General features: G+C 44.3%; 1 protein-coding gene and 1 pseudogene across 2 annotated transcripts in view; one reads left to right on the top strand and one right to left on the bottom strand.

The window, feature by feature from the left end:
• The window catches only part of LOC147109776 (large ribosomal subunit protein bL17m-like), a 642,401-nt gene that overhangs the window by 476,156 nt on the left and 153,723 nt on the right, over positions 1-12,522 (top strand). The gene's annotated exons all lie outside the window — the stretch shown is intronic.
• The window catches only part of LOC147109778 (rap guanine nucleotide exchange factor 2-like), a 149,600-nt pseudogene that overhangs the window by 72,998 nt on the left and 64,080 nt on the right, over positions 1-12,522 (bottom strand). Inside the window, exons 4-5 of the transcript XR_015080153.1 lie at positions 1,616-1,856; positions 543-917 (exon numbers count right to left, since the gene is read on the bottom strand). The product of XR_015080153.1 is annotated as a rap guanine nucleotide exchange factor 2-like (transcript). The remainder of the gene's footprint in view (positions 1-542; positions 918-1,615; positions 1,857-12,522) is intronic.

The following is a 12,522-nucleotide window of genomic DNA, read 5'->3' as shown; positions in this document are numbered from 1 at the left end:
ACCTGTCTGCGTTCTTTCAGCGGGCGGCCATTAGCTTTGGCCTGCGCGGTTACCGGCACGTTTTCGGCCTACTCGAATTTCTGGGCCTTAGTTAACAGCTCTAAACCCAAAGGTAGTTTGGGTAGGGGTACATTTTCGCTGAACTTAATGATAGAGTTGGATTGTGTACTAAAATCGAACATTTATGCTACTTGCATTCTATTTACAGCAAAAGGTGATTAGAAACTTGTACCATTATCAGAGTTTAGTCCTTCCTACAAAGATGTGCGGGTTAGGTTGATTGGCTATGATAAATTGACCCTTAGTGTTAGGGGGACTAAATACGTGGGGTTACGGAGATAGGGTGGGATATGTGTTGGTGTAGGGGTTACGGGGATCGGGTGGGATATGTGTCGGTGCAGGCTCGATGGGCCGAAATGGCCTCTATCTGCACTGTGGGGTATCTGTGATTCTGTTCTGTGAATACAAGAATTAAACGTGATTTAAAAAAAAAACATTTTTTAGAAGTAAAAGTTTCTCTTACTGGTATATATATTTTTTACCTGATAATTGCAAACATGGAGTTAAAGTTCTTGCAGCGCAGTGCCATCTTGATAAAGTGTTTAATTATCTTCATCCTTTTCAGTTGGTTTGGTTCTCGAAGAATCTCTGTTGCAACCCAAAATGTTTCCTGATTGATAATGTTCTCAAATTTCTTCAGATTGACACATTCAGTTTCTGACTTAAGTTTGAACAAGTCACCTATGTACTCTGTGGGTTCAATGTTACAAAATAGTTCAAAGTTTCTCATGGAGAGCTGGGTGGCAACTTCAATAGTGCTTCGTTGTAGCAGCATGATATGACTCTTCCGGAGCAATTCCTGAGCATCTTTATCTGAGCAGAGTATCCCTGTCTCCATGTTGTTCTTCAGGTAGTACCTTAGGGAGGCAAAAATAATCAACGTTACATTAACTGAAAGGAAAACAATACAGCAACACTTTGATCAGACTTATTCCAGGTGTGTAAATCGTTTCTCTTTTCAATTTATTTTATACCAGCTAGCAATTAACTGTCATCCTCCCCGTCCCAACTTTTTTTGCACTGCATTCAGATCAATAGTCGAGCAGAAACAGAACTTCCTATGATGCTCTAACATTCTCACAACTTTTTAGAAATCTCTCACATCACCCACTATGCTATCCTCAAACTGGATTTGCAGCCATACATTTTCTTATGCAACATCGGCAGCAACAGCTTGCCTGATGTCTGCAACCTTCTTCTTGATGATTTGCCAAACTGAGTTTGAATTCCATGAGGGGCAGGCCCTGAAAAAAACATCAAGCAGTAAATGAACTCCGGTGCCTCTATGCACCTCCCAGTGGCCAGCCCCTGAAAAGAGGACTGGGAACATTGGGTTGGGAGCAATCGGAGGGGGAAAAGAACACTTTACAAAATGAGACAAAAAATAATTCAGAGGTTGACATGCTGCTATGCTTGTATGCATTACACCTATAGATAATGCTCTAAATATATCTTCAAACTTGGTGTTTCCCCATCCAAATCCAACGTAAATAATAGTTTATTTTAATTGGTTTCCTTGCAGGAACATTGATTCTGGCATTTTAGTCATCCTTACCTGCCACTAAGTTGGATTCGGTCGGCGAGCTTTGATAGCTGATCCGGAAGTCGTTTTTGCTTGATAACACCTTCAGGAGTAACGGAGACTTCACATAGCGAGTATGATTCAGGAGCAGCAGTCATTGCAAATTCTCGAAGTGCCTGAATTACCACTTCCTTTGCGGCGGTATCTCTGCTGATCATTATGTAGCAACTTTGTTGGTCTGCCTTGAAAACTCTTAATACTTGATCTGGTAGCTCTGTTCGAAAAACAAAATAAACTGAATATGTGAGAAGCATAAAGAAAGACCGCTTTATTAAGATTATTATACAAACATGTGCAATCAACGGGCAGGAAAAGACCAGCTGGTTTATCAAGCCTGCCCCACACTATATTATACAACAATATTATTTTCTTTTTGTTCATTAGTACGCAGTTACAAACAGGACAAAGACTACATCAGTTTGTCAGTTAATGGCACAGTGAGGTAATGGGGCTGAATATTCCATCTGAACTGTATTCAGATGCTGATAACCTTCAATAATGAATGCATCATTTAGGTGCTACTTCTATATCTGACTATATTGCTGCAAATAAAAATATGTTGTTATAGACGATTTTTTGTTAGCAACAGAACAATTTATTTTTGTAAACCCATTCTTTACATAAAATTATTTTCTTAAAGATCCAATTTCCAATACATAATGGCCCGGATTTTCCATTAAGACTATCAGCGTTCACCGCTATGATGGAGTAAATCGGACAGCAAGTTCTGGCATCGACACATGCGCAATTAAATGCAGAAATCCAGAAGCTGCTGTTCGATTTGCTCTACTCCTCCACAAGCTTCACTACACCAGTACCTCGCAGATAGATTCGGCATTAAAATACATGAAGGGCATGAAGTTTCCATATGTGCCCACCAGTTACCCACTAAACCTGCCAGAGTCAGGGCCTGTGCATTCAGGTGCAAGTAAAATTTTAACAGCATGATAAATCTTAGTTACTGCTGAACAACCTCTCTGGCACTGAAAACGTACTTTTACAAGTGTAGAGTCTCATTCCATCAGATTTTAGAATTAAAAAAAAAAACTTTTTCCTTCTGTCTTTTTTATCTTTCTCTCTCAATCCCATCTCTCTTTCCCTCACTTTGTTTCACTTTCTGTACATGATTTTATATTGAATCTTCTAATTTATACTTCCTGGTTTAGTCTGCGTGTCTCGGCGAGGATTCTTCAATCCGATTGGATGAAGAGACACACTGTTGCTTGCTCTACTCACACGCACTACAGATCCCCGCTAGAAGGCACCATATTGAAAAGGATCTCGAGTAACCGTAAGTTGCCACTCAAAAGCCCATGAAAAGTCTGTGGGCAGCTGTAAGTGTAATGAACAGCAAGCGCCGTTCCTTCGCTGTTGACCTCAAAATCTGGGCTGTTAAAGTAACCTTTGTTGGTCATCTAAAATTTGGTACTAGACTTTTTTTTTTTAAAAGCCATATTGTCTATGCTACCTTCCTGCAGTTTTAGCATCATGTACATTCTGGTCTGCATTTAGTAAAACTCATTTTTAATTACTCTGGAGAAATCATCTAATTTTAAGGAGGTAATAGCAATTTTCTCACTAAATTTAAATTTGATATACACTCGTGAAGATGAAGGATAACAAAGCAGAAAAAGTTTGTAAAATAACAAGCAGCAGAGATGAAGTCACATTCAACAACATGTATTTATATCGCACCTTTAACATAGTAAAGCGTCCCAAGGCGCTTCTCAGGAGTGTTAAAAATCCAAAACTTGACTTCGAGCCACATAAGGAGATGTTAGGGCAGATAACCAAAAGCTTGGTTAAAGAGGTAGGTTTTAAGGAGCGTCTTCAAGGAGGAAAGAGAGGTAGAGAGGCGGCGAGGTTTAAGGAGGGAATTACAGAACTTAGGGCCTTGACAGCTGAAGGCACGGCCACCAATAGTTGGGCGATTAAAATCAGGGATGCTCAAGGTGCCAGAATTTGAGGAGCGCAGATATCTCGGGGGCTTGCGGGGCTGGAGGAGGTTACAGAGATAGGGAGGGGCGAGGCCATGGAGGGATTTGAAAACAAGGATAAGAATTTTAAAATCGAGTTATTGCTTAACCGGGAGCCAATGTACGTCAGCGAGCACAGGGGTGATGGGTGAACGGGACTTGGTGCGAGTCAGGACATGGGCAGCAGAGTTTTGGATGACCTCAAGTTTACGGAGGGTAGAACGTGGGAGGCCGGCAAGGAGTGCGTTGGAATAGTCAAGTCTAGAGGTAACAAAGGCATGGATGAGGGTTTCAGTAGCAGATGAGCTGAGGTGGGGCACAGTCAGGTGACGTACTGAAGGTGGAAAAAGGCGGTCTTAGTGATGGTGCAGATATGTGGTCGGAAGCTCATGTCGGGGTCATATATGACAACAAGGTTGTGAACTGGTTCTGCCTCAGACAGTTGTCGGGGAGAGGGATGGAGTCAGTGGCTAGGGAACAAAGTTTGTGGCAGGGACTGAATACAATGGCTTCGGTCTTCCCAATATTTAATTGGATGAAATTTTTGCTCATACTGTACTGAATGTCGGAGAAGCGGTCTGACAACTTAGAGACAGTGGAGGGGTGGAGAGAGGTGTTGTTGAGGTTGAGCTGGGTGTCGCCAGCGTACAAGTGGAAACTGAGGTAGTGTTTTCAGTTGATGTCATCAAGGGGCAGCATGTAAATGAGAAATAGGAGGGGGTCAAGGATAGATCATTGGGCAACACCAGAGGTAACGGTGCAGGAGCGGGAAGAGAAGCCATTGCAGGTGATTCTCTGGCTACGATTAAATAGATAAGGATGGAACCAGGCGAGTGGAGAGGCGTTGGAGCAGGATGGTGTGGTTAACCTTGTCAAAGGCTGCAGATGGGCAGTGAACGATGAGGAGGGGTAGTTTACCATTGTCACAGTCACATAGGATGTTAGTTGTGACATTGATAAGAGCCACTCCGGTGTTGTGGCAGGGGTAGAAACCTGATTGGAGAGATTCAAACATGGAGTTCCGTGAAAGATGTGCATGGATTTGGGAGGCGACAACACATTCAAGGACTTTGGAGAGGAAAGGGAGGTTGGAGATGGGGCGTAGTTTGCAAGGACGGACGAGTCAAGGGTTGGTTTTCTGAGGGATGGGGTGATGGCGGCAGATTTGAAGGAGAGGGGGACAGTACCTGAGGAGAGAGAACCGTTAACAATATCAGCTAACATGGGAGCCAGGAAAGGAAGTTGGGTGGTCAGCAGTTCAGTGGGAATAGGGTCGAGGGAGCATTAAGTGGGTCGCATGGACAAGATGAGCTCGGAGAGGGCATGAAGGGAGATCGGAGAGAAACTGGAGAAAGATGTGAGTTCAGGGCTAGTGCAGGGGGGAACCTTAGAAAAAGTTTGGCCCAGTGGGCTAGTGGAAGAGAGGGAAGTGGCAGAGGCAGCTGATCAGATGGTCTCAATCTTAGTGACAAAGAAGTCCATGAGCTCCTCACACTTCTTGTTGGAGGTGAGTGCGGAGGAGACGGGGAGAGGGGTTTAAGAAGATGGTTTGTAGTGGAGAGAAGAAGCCAGGATTATCTTTAAATTCCAGAATGATCCTGGAATAGTGAGCAGTTTTGGCAGATGAGAGCAGGACCCTTTAGTGCTTTATGTGGTGCAGCCAGATCTGGTGGTGAATGGTTTAAGAAGATGGTTTGTAGTGGAGAGAAGAAGCCAGGATTATCTTTAAATCCCAGAATGATCCTGGAATAGTGAGCAGTTTTGGCAGATGAGAGCAGGACCCTTTAGTGCTTTATGTGGTCCGGCCAGATCTGGCGGTGAATTGCTAACCCAATTGTTCGCCATATCTGTTCAAGTTTGCGTCCCTTGGACTTAAGGGAATGGAGATGCAGGCCATACCAGGGGGAATGGCCAGGATGAGAGAGAGTAATGGTTTTAATGGGGATTAGGGCATCAAAGGTGGTGCTGGGGGTATGGTTGATCAGATCGGTAGCTGCAGAAATGTCATGGTGAATGGAGGACCAAAGACTAGACAGTTGGGATTTTGAAATTGCAGTTGTAAGTGAATTGGGAGAGAGCTTATTCCAGGGGCTGACACAGAAGGAAGTAGGGTTGGGAGGGGAAAGGGGTATGTGGGTGGAGAGCGATACAAGGAAGTGATCAGAGATGGCCTTATCTGTGATTGACACAAATGTGATTGACATTTGCCCTAAGAACGTACGGGCTAATTCCATGATTCCGTACAGACTAATTCCATGATTCAGCACTCCTCACAGGGTGCACATCTTGGGAACTCATGCACTGTGCGCCCGTGATTTCCTGAAATGCACTCACTGTGAGCAATGTTCCCTGTTGGAAGTCTCAGATTATGCAATCATACTTATAATCTCAAGAGTTATTCTTTGAAAAGTATTATTCTTTGAAAAGTATTGAAATATAGTATTCTTGTTACTGTCTCTGTATGTTTTTCATTTTTATTTTTGTCTGCGGGATGGGATAGTGAATAAAATATGGGCAGCTACTTACAGAGAATAAATTTAGTGCCGAACTAATATTGATCGACTTTACCAGCTGAAACTGGAGAACATCACCGTTCAATATACAATACTTCTCAACCAAAATTACAACCTCAATCACTGTAGGCCACGTGCAAAGCACAGCTTCTCTTCTACCAGCTTTCTTGAAAATGCATCTTAAAGCAACCATTTTACTAAGTTAGTATAAGATTTCCATTTACCACTGGGTCTTTCTTTTATCCTTTAAAAAATAATTGTTGAATTAATGCCTAATTCAGAGTAGCAGAGTGCTGTGCAGGAATGTCCATAGGAAACTGGATTGAGCCCACTCAATCCTTTTCACTTGAGACTAACAATGGAGCAAGCAAGACTAAATGTCAGTCATAGGTATAAAAAAACACATCAGCCCAGAAATTCGGCTCTCCACGGGTGGGTTCGCATGGGGTACTCACCCGTAAGCCGAATGGAAGTGCGCATGCGCGGGAAACCGGCACTTCCGATCCTCTGAACGAAGGGGTTCAGAGGTCGAACGCGCGCGCAGGGGAGGCTGCGCGTGCGCTTTGAACTTAGTTTTTTTTTTGCAGGTTTTCACGCGAGGTTAAGCCTGTAGGATTTACACATTTAAAAAGCAGGCGTAAGGCCTGCTTTTCACAAGGTAAGTGGTCAATTAATTAAAATTAAAACATTTTTTCCACAGCTTTATTATTTTTAAATACTTTAAAGCAAGGTAAGTTTATTTTTAGCCCCTTTTTTTATAAAATTATATTTTTCAAAAATTTAAATTATTGTTTAAAGTAGTTATTTAATGTAATTTGTAATCTATTGAAAAAGTGTGATTTTTAAAAAATTTATTTTAAGGTTTACTGCTATTTTGAGGCCCATAGTATTCATAAGTTTAGACAGGTCTTCCTGTCAATCTTATGAATGGGCTTTTCCCTCCTCCGATTGGCTGCCCATGGCTCACGTGATCCCAGGGGACGCATCGCACTAACTACGCCCCTGGGACATGCAAGCACAGCGCGCCGGGAGCTGGGCCAAGCCCCGGAGCGGAATTCCACGGGGCCCTACAGCTCAACTGCCGGCGCGCAAGGTAAGTGCAGGTCGGGGACTTGCACCTGTGGGAAGCCCCTAACCCGAATTTCTGGGCCATCACATTCCCTTGAAACCAGTATGTCAAGATGGCAGCAGTGATTACTTAGTAATAGCTAGGGGATGTTTTACAAGTAGTTTTTGAATTTTTCTTACTCTACAATCAGCTGTAGTCAACTTTTAAAATGCAATGATGTTTTTTCTTGAGATGATATCACTGCTGTATCTCTAATTATACCTTACAGCTTTTAAATCATGTGTTCGAAAGGGAAACAACTCATGAGCACCACTGGCAGATTCAGTTAAAAAGAAAAACAGTGCATGCTGGAAACCTGAAAGAAAAGTAGAAAATGCAAGTCATCAGAAAGAGAAAGACAGCTCAACGTTCCAAGTCAGACCCTTCATTCGAATTCTCTTTCTTTCTCTGACACTAACTGACCAGATGTGTGCTTGTAACATTTTCTGTTTTTCTCATCAGAAGTTCTTTCATATCAGTAAACATTAACTAATATAGATGCAATATTGTTTGTGTTGCTTTTTCATAGTCAAATTTACACTTCATATTCTCAGGGAGGGGTTGCCTAAACATATTGGAGTCAATTTTCCCACAGGTGCGGGGAATTGTCGGGTTCCCCGAATGTCAGGGTCCCCACACGAATGTAAATGGGTCTGCCAGATTGATGCAATTTTCCCTCAATTGGCCAATTCATTTCCAGCGTGTGGGAACCCTTGCTAATTGACTATTTCCAGTCAGAAAGCCCCAAAGTATGATGTCATCATTCGTGGTGCTTTTCAAATCTATAGCAAGCATTGCAACCTCTGCAGGCTTCCATACGAACCACACAGGATGGCAGAGGAGCCTGCAGCAGCTGTGGCCAGTGCCAGACCCCGAGCTGGCAGCAAATTCAATGAGGCTTCACTGCAGGCATTATTGGATGGGGTGAGGGCCCACAGGGAGGTCCTCTTCCCTAGGTCAGGGAGGAAGAGGCCTCCCACTGAGACCTAGGCTGCATGGATGCAGGTGGCAGCAGATGTCAACTCGCTAGGAGTCACCAGAAGAACCTGGATACAGTGTCGGAAGCGATTCCATGACCTTCACCGTACAGGAAAAGTAAGTATGAAGTTTCCATCACCCTCAAACTGATCCCCATTGCCTTTCCCCACCAGCACTCAGCTTTAGCACTCTCTTCCTCCACATCCCACTTCACAGTCACATCCATGCACCCTTGCCCATTCCCCCTCTCTCTATGCTAACGTTCACATAACTATTCCACCATGCAGCCCTCACACTCCCTCTCACTCTGATGCTTTGAGCCCAACTGACAACACACAGGGAGGGCCCTTGGTCTTGCAGCCTCACACCATCTTTGTCTCCCTCTAAATATCTATGCTATGCAATCTCTACACTCACTCCTTCATTCTCACTCAAACTCCACTTGTCTCCCTCATTGCAGGAAAAGAGAGCTCACAACAACAGAGAGCGAGCCAGGACTGGAGGAGGCCCTCCCTCAATAGCCCACCTGACCCCCTGGGAGGACGGAGTCCTGGAAATTGTCGGGGCTGATGTGGCTGTGGAAGGAGAGACAGGGGCAGGCCCGCAAGCTGGTGACAGAATAGTTTTCCATCTCTCTCATAGCATGAGTCGCTGTTATGATTCTGAAGCTACATCATTTGGACTTATGAACATCTGCAAAATCCAATGTGCATGTAACCTTGGCATCACATCTCTAACTCTTTCCTTTACTCCCCCACAGGACCATCCGAAGCCCCCGTCCCCACTGCGGAGGAGGAAGAGGCTGAGCAGCCAGACGCCTCAGAGGAAGCTCCGACCTCTGAGGGCGCAGCGTCAGCAGAATTCAGTGCACCCAGCACCAGCGCAGACACTCACACCTCGGTGGGACCTTCGCGAGATAGAGTAGTGTTGTCACCTGGTGTATCACAGCTCACAAGTGAGCATCAGCAGATGGTGGAGACAGGGACAGCAGTGGAGAGTCCTCGTCGGAGGGCGCAGGACTCTGCCAGCTCAGCTCTGCTGCATGTCAACCCTCTGCCTCTGGGTCCATCGGCAAGAGAAGAGGTGATGGATCTCCATGCACAGATGCAGGAGTGTCTGGCAGGTTTTGTCTCCAGGGTCGCTGCGAGTGTGGAGCGAATGGAGGAGTCCATAGCGAACATGAGCAGAGCATTTGTGGAGTCATTGGCGCATGAACGCATCGCCACGGAAAGGATGGCAACCTCCGCGGAAAGGATGGCTACAGTAGAGGAGAGGATGGCTATGGCTATGGAGGAGCTAAGTCGCCAGAGTGTTGAAAACATGGTGAGTGCTCAGAATAGACTGCCATCTCTGGAGGAGCAATGGTCAGCTATTGAGCAGAGAAAGCAGACTTTCATGGCAGGCCCTCTGAGTAGGACTGCCATTGTAGAAACGGGTCCCCATGGCCCCCCTGATGTGCAGCAAGCTGCTCTCAAGCCACTTGCAGGCACTGAGGGGGACCTGACCCATGAGAGGGAGGTTGGTGGCAGACCTCAAGGAAGTGGGGGCTCCTCTCCAAGCGCTCACACTTCCATGCCACTGCAGAGCCCTCGGTCAGAGCCCCGCCGGAGTCCACACCCAACGGAGATAGACGTCTCAACTCCTGCACAGCCACAGGAGCAGCAGGCTGCTGGTGAACCCTCACAGGCTCACCACCCCAGAGGACGCCCGCCAAAGGTGTCGAGACAGGAGCAGCAGGAAAGTGAGCAAGGGGCCTCCACATCTGCTGAAGCCACAGGGAATCCACTACGTAGGAGCACGCGTAAGAGAAAAATAAAGCACCACTAATCACAAGGGTAGTCACTTGGGTGAAATGTTGTGTTTATTTTTAAAATGCCATCAGTTGGTTATTGTAAATAAAATTTCAGATGGCAACTTCTGCAGTTGTGGGTTGTGTCATTTCGCGATTGGGGCTGGAGGTCCTCTAATGCCAAGAGGGGGAAGGAAAAAAAGGCCTCCCATGCTTCTGGTAGGTGCCTCAGTTGAGGAAGCGCTGAGTGAGGGTGGCGAGAGGGGCTTCCCAGGAGCTCACACTGGAGAAGTGTGTGAGGCTCCAACCTTCCACTGCTGTGCCTAAGCCTTGAACAAGTTGCCCCAAGCCTGAAACAACAAGGTCCTGCAACCTACAAATGCTGTCTGATTAAATCTCTTCTTTCCTGATTGACCTGCAGCTGAAAGTAAGCAAGCCGACATTGTTCACGCCAGGTTTCATCAGCGGGGTTCCCACCAGGCGTGTTTAGCGTGGGATAAGGCTGAAAATAGCAAGGGCCCCTTAAAATGGCATTGAAGATGTCAATTATTGGTGATTAGGCTCCCGACGACCAGTCCCGCCTCAGTCATAGAATGAAGTAGATGACCCACTGGTTTGAATTGTGTATAGGAACAATTAATGCAGTGAGCAGAATTAGTTTTAATTGATTTTCTGAATTAATTTACGAAGAATTGTACTGGGTTATATTTTAAAATATAAAGCATAAATCTAAATATTTCTGGTCGGGTCAGGGAATCAGGCGGGGGGGAGTCGTGGCCCCCTATTTTTGCGATTTCCCCCCCCCCCCACACGCCTGAAACCCCACCCGATGGCTCCAGGAAAATCGACCCCATTATGTGCTTCTGTTACATTGCTAACAACACACTTGAACTGTTTTATTGTTCTAAAATGTACTTTTTATATAGATTAGGTGGAATAACAATAGTGTGCAGCTTGAGACAACTATAACAAGAAAGTCTTTCTATAAATCTGAACCTTTTTTGTTGTAGGGTGCACAAAGCAACTGGAGAAATTGTACTGGGGTACCAAGTGGCTGATTTTGCTTAGCTTGACTTAAGATTCAGCAACCCTACTTGGCAATTAATGGTGTTGATAATCGTACCAAATAAATTGGTATTGACCTGCAATTAGATATTACAACTCCAGGAGTGTAAATGCGACTGCCCATGTAATGACATGAATTCTGTTGACTTATGTGGAGTTATGGACGCATCTTCCCAACTTTACTCCCCAAAAAGCTTTTTTGTAACTAAAGCAGAGAAAACAGATACAAGGACTAAATGCGCAATTTCAGAAACCACTGCGAGCTAAAAGCAAACACTGCATTACTTAGACCAGAATAACATTAATACACACATATGCCACAATACTCACTATAAGAACTTGCAGCTGGCGGAATAGAAAAGAAAAGAAATATTTAGATTTATGCTTTATATTTTAAAATATAACCCAGTACAATTCTTCGTAAATTAATTCAGAAAATCAATTAAAACTAATTCTGCTCACTGCATTAATTGTTCCTATACACAATTCAAACCAGTGGGTCATCGACGTCATTCTATGACTGAGCAAGATCTGTGAATTTGAGTGAGCTCTTTCTCATGAATAAAATAAACTGAGTACAGTATTCCATTGTTTCCTACTGTATATTAAGTTCACTCATGGGATAATCATTTTCTTATTTAGTGCTAAAGGTGGATCATTAAAATGTGAAATGGATACTTCAATGCTAATTGCTTCTCTCCTCAAGATATTCTGATGTCCATCTTTAAAGTTCCCCAGACAAATAATATTAATGGTGCTGTCTCAGAGGGTGGTGAACCTGTGGAATTCTCTACCACAGAAGGCTGTGGAGGCCAAGTCACTGAATATATTTAAGAAGGAGATAGATAGATTTCTAGACACAAAAGGCATCAAGGGGTATGGGGAGAGAGCGGGAATATGGTATTGAGATGATCAGCCATGATCAGATTGAATGGCGGAGCAGGCTTGAAGGGCCGAATGGCCTACTCCTGCTCCTATTTTTCTATGTTCTACGTTTCTATGTCTCAGTGACTTAAGGAGCCAATGTGAAAACATCACTCCATGACCCGAGGTAAATCTTACAAAAAACACGGAGAACTATTTTCAAAATTCATTGTTGGCTGATGTATAGAAACAAAAGCTGTTCCTATCACTTCAGTTTCCGACAACTGGCTAGTAACTGTGATGTTACTGCCACAAAGGGCCTGAATACATGTATGGCAGTATCTAATAAGAGAGCAGTAGTTTCACACTTTAAGGTGTGAAATCTCTGTTGCCAATACGGTGAGCACACACGCATTATGTTAAAAATCAAATTGGTTTGAAATATGGGGTTATCAACCATCAATCTATAAAGCAATCTGGCTGGACATAAATCTAAATGCCAAGAATAATCCCACACAATTGGTTGCCTCTATTCATCATTAAATGGGCTATGCTATACAAACTCAAAGGAAAACAGTCTGAAAAGG

Source organism: Somniosus microcephalus, chromosome 12 (assembly GCF_052327205.1).
Source record: "Somniosus microcephalus isolate GS21.2 chromosome 12, FLI_Smic_1.0, whole genome shotgun sequence".
In the NCBI taxonomy this organism is placed as follows: domain Eukaryota; kingdom Metazoa; phylum Chordata; class Chondrichthyes; order Squaliformes; family Somniosidae; genus Somniosus; species Somniosus microcephalus.
This window is presented reverse-complemented; position numbering and strand designations above follow the sequence as displayed.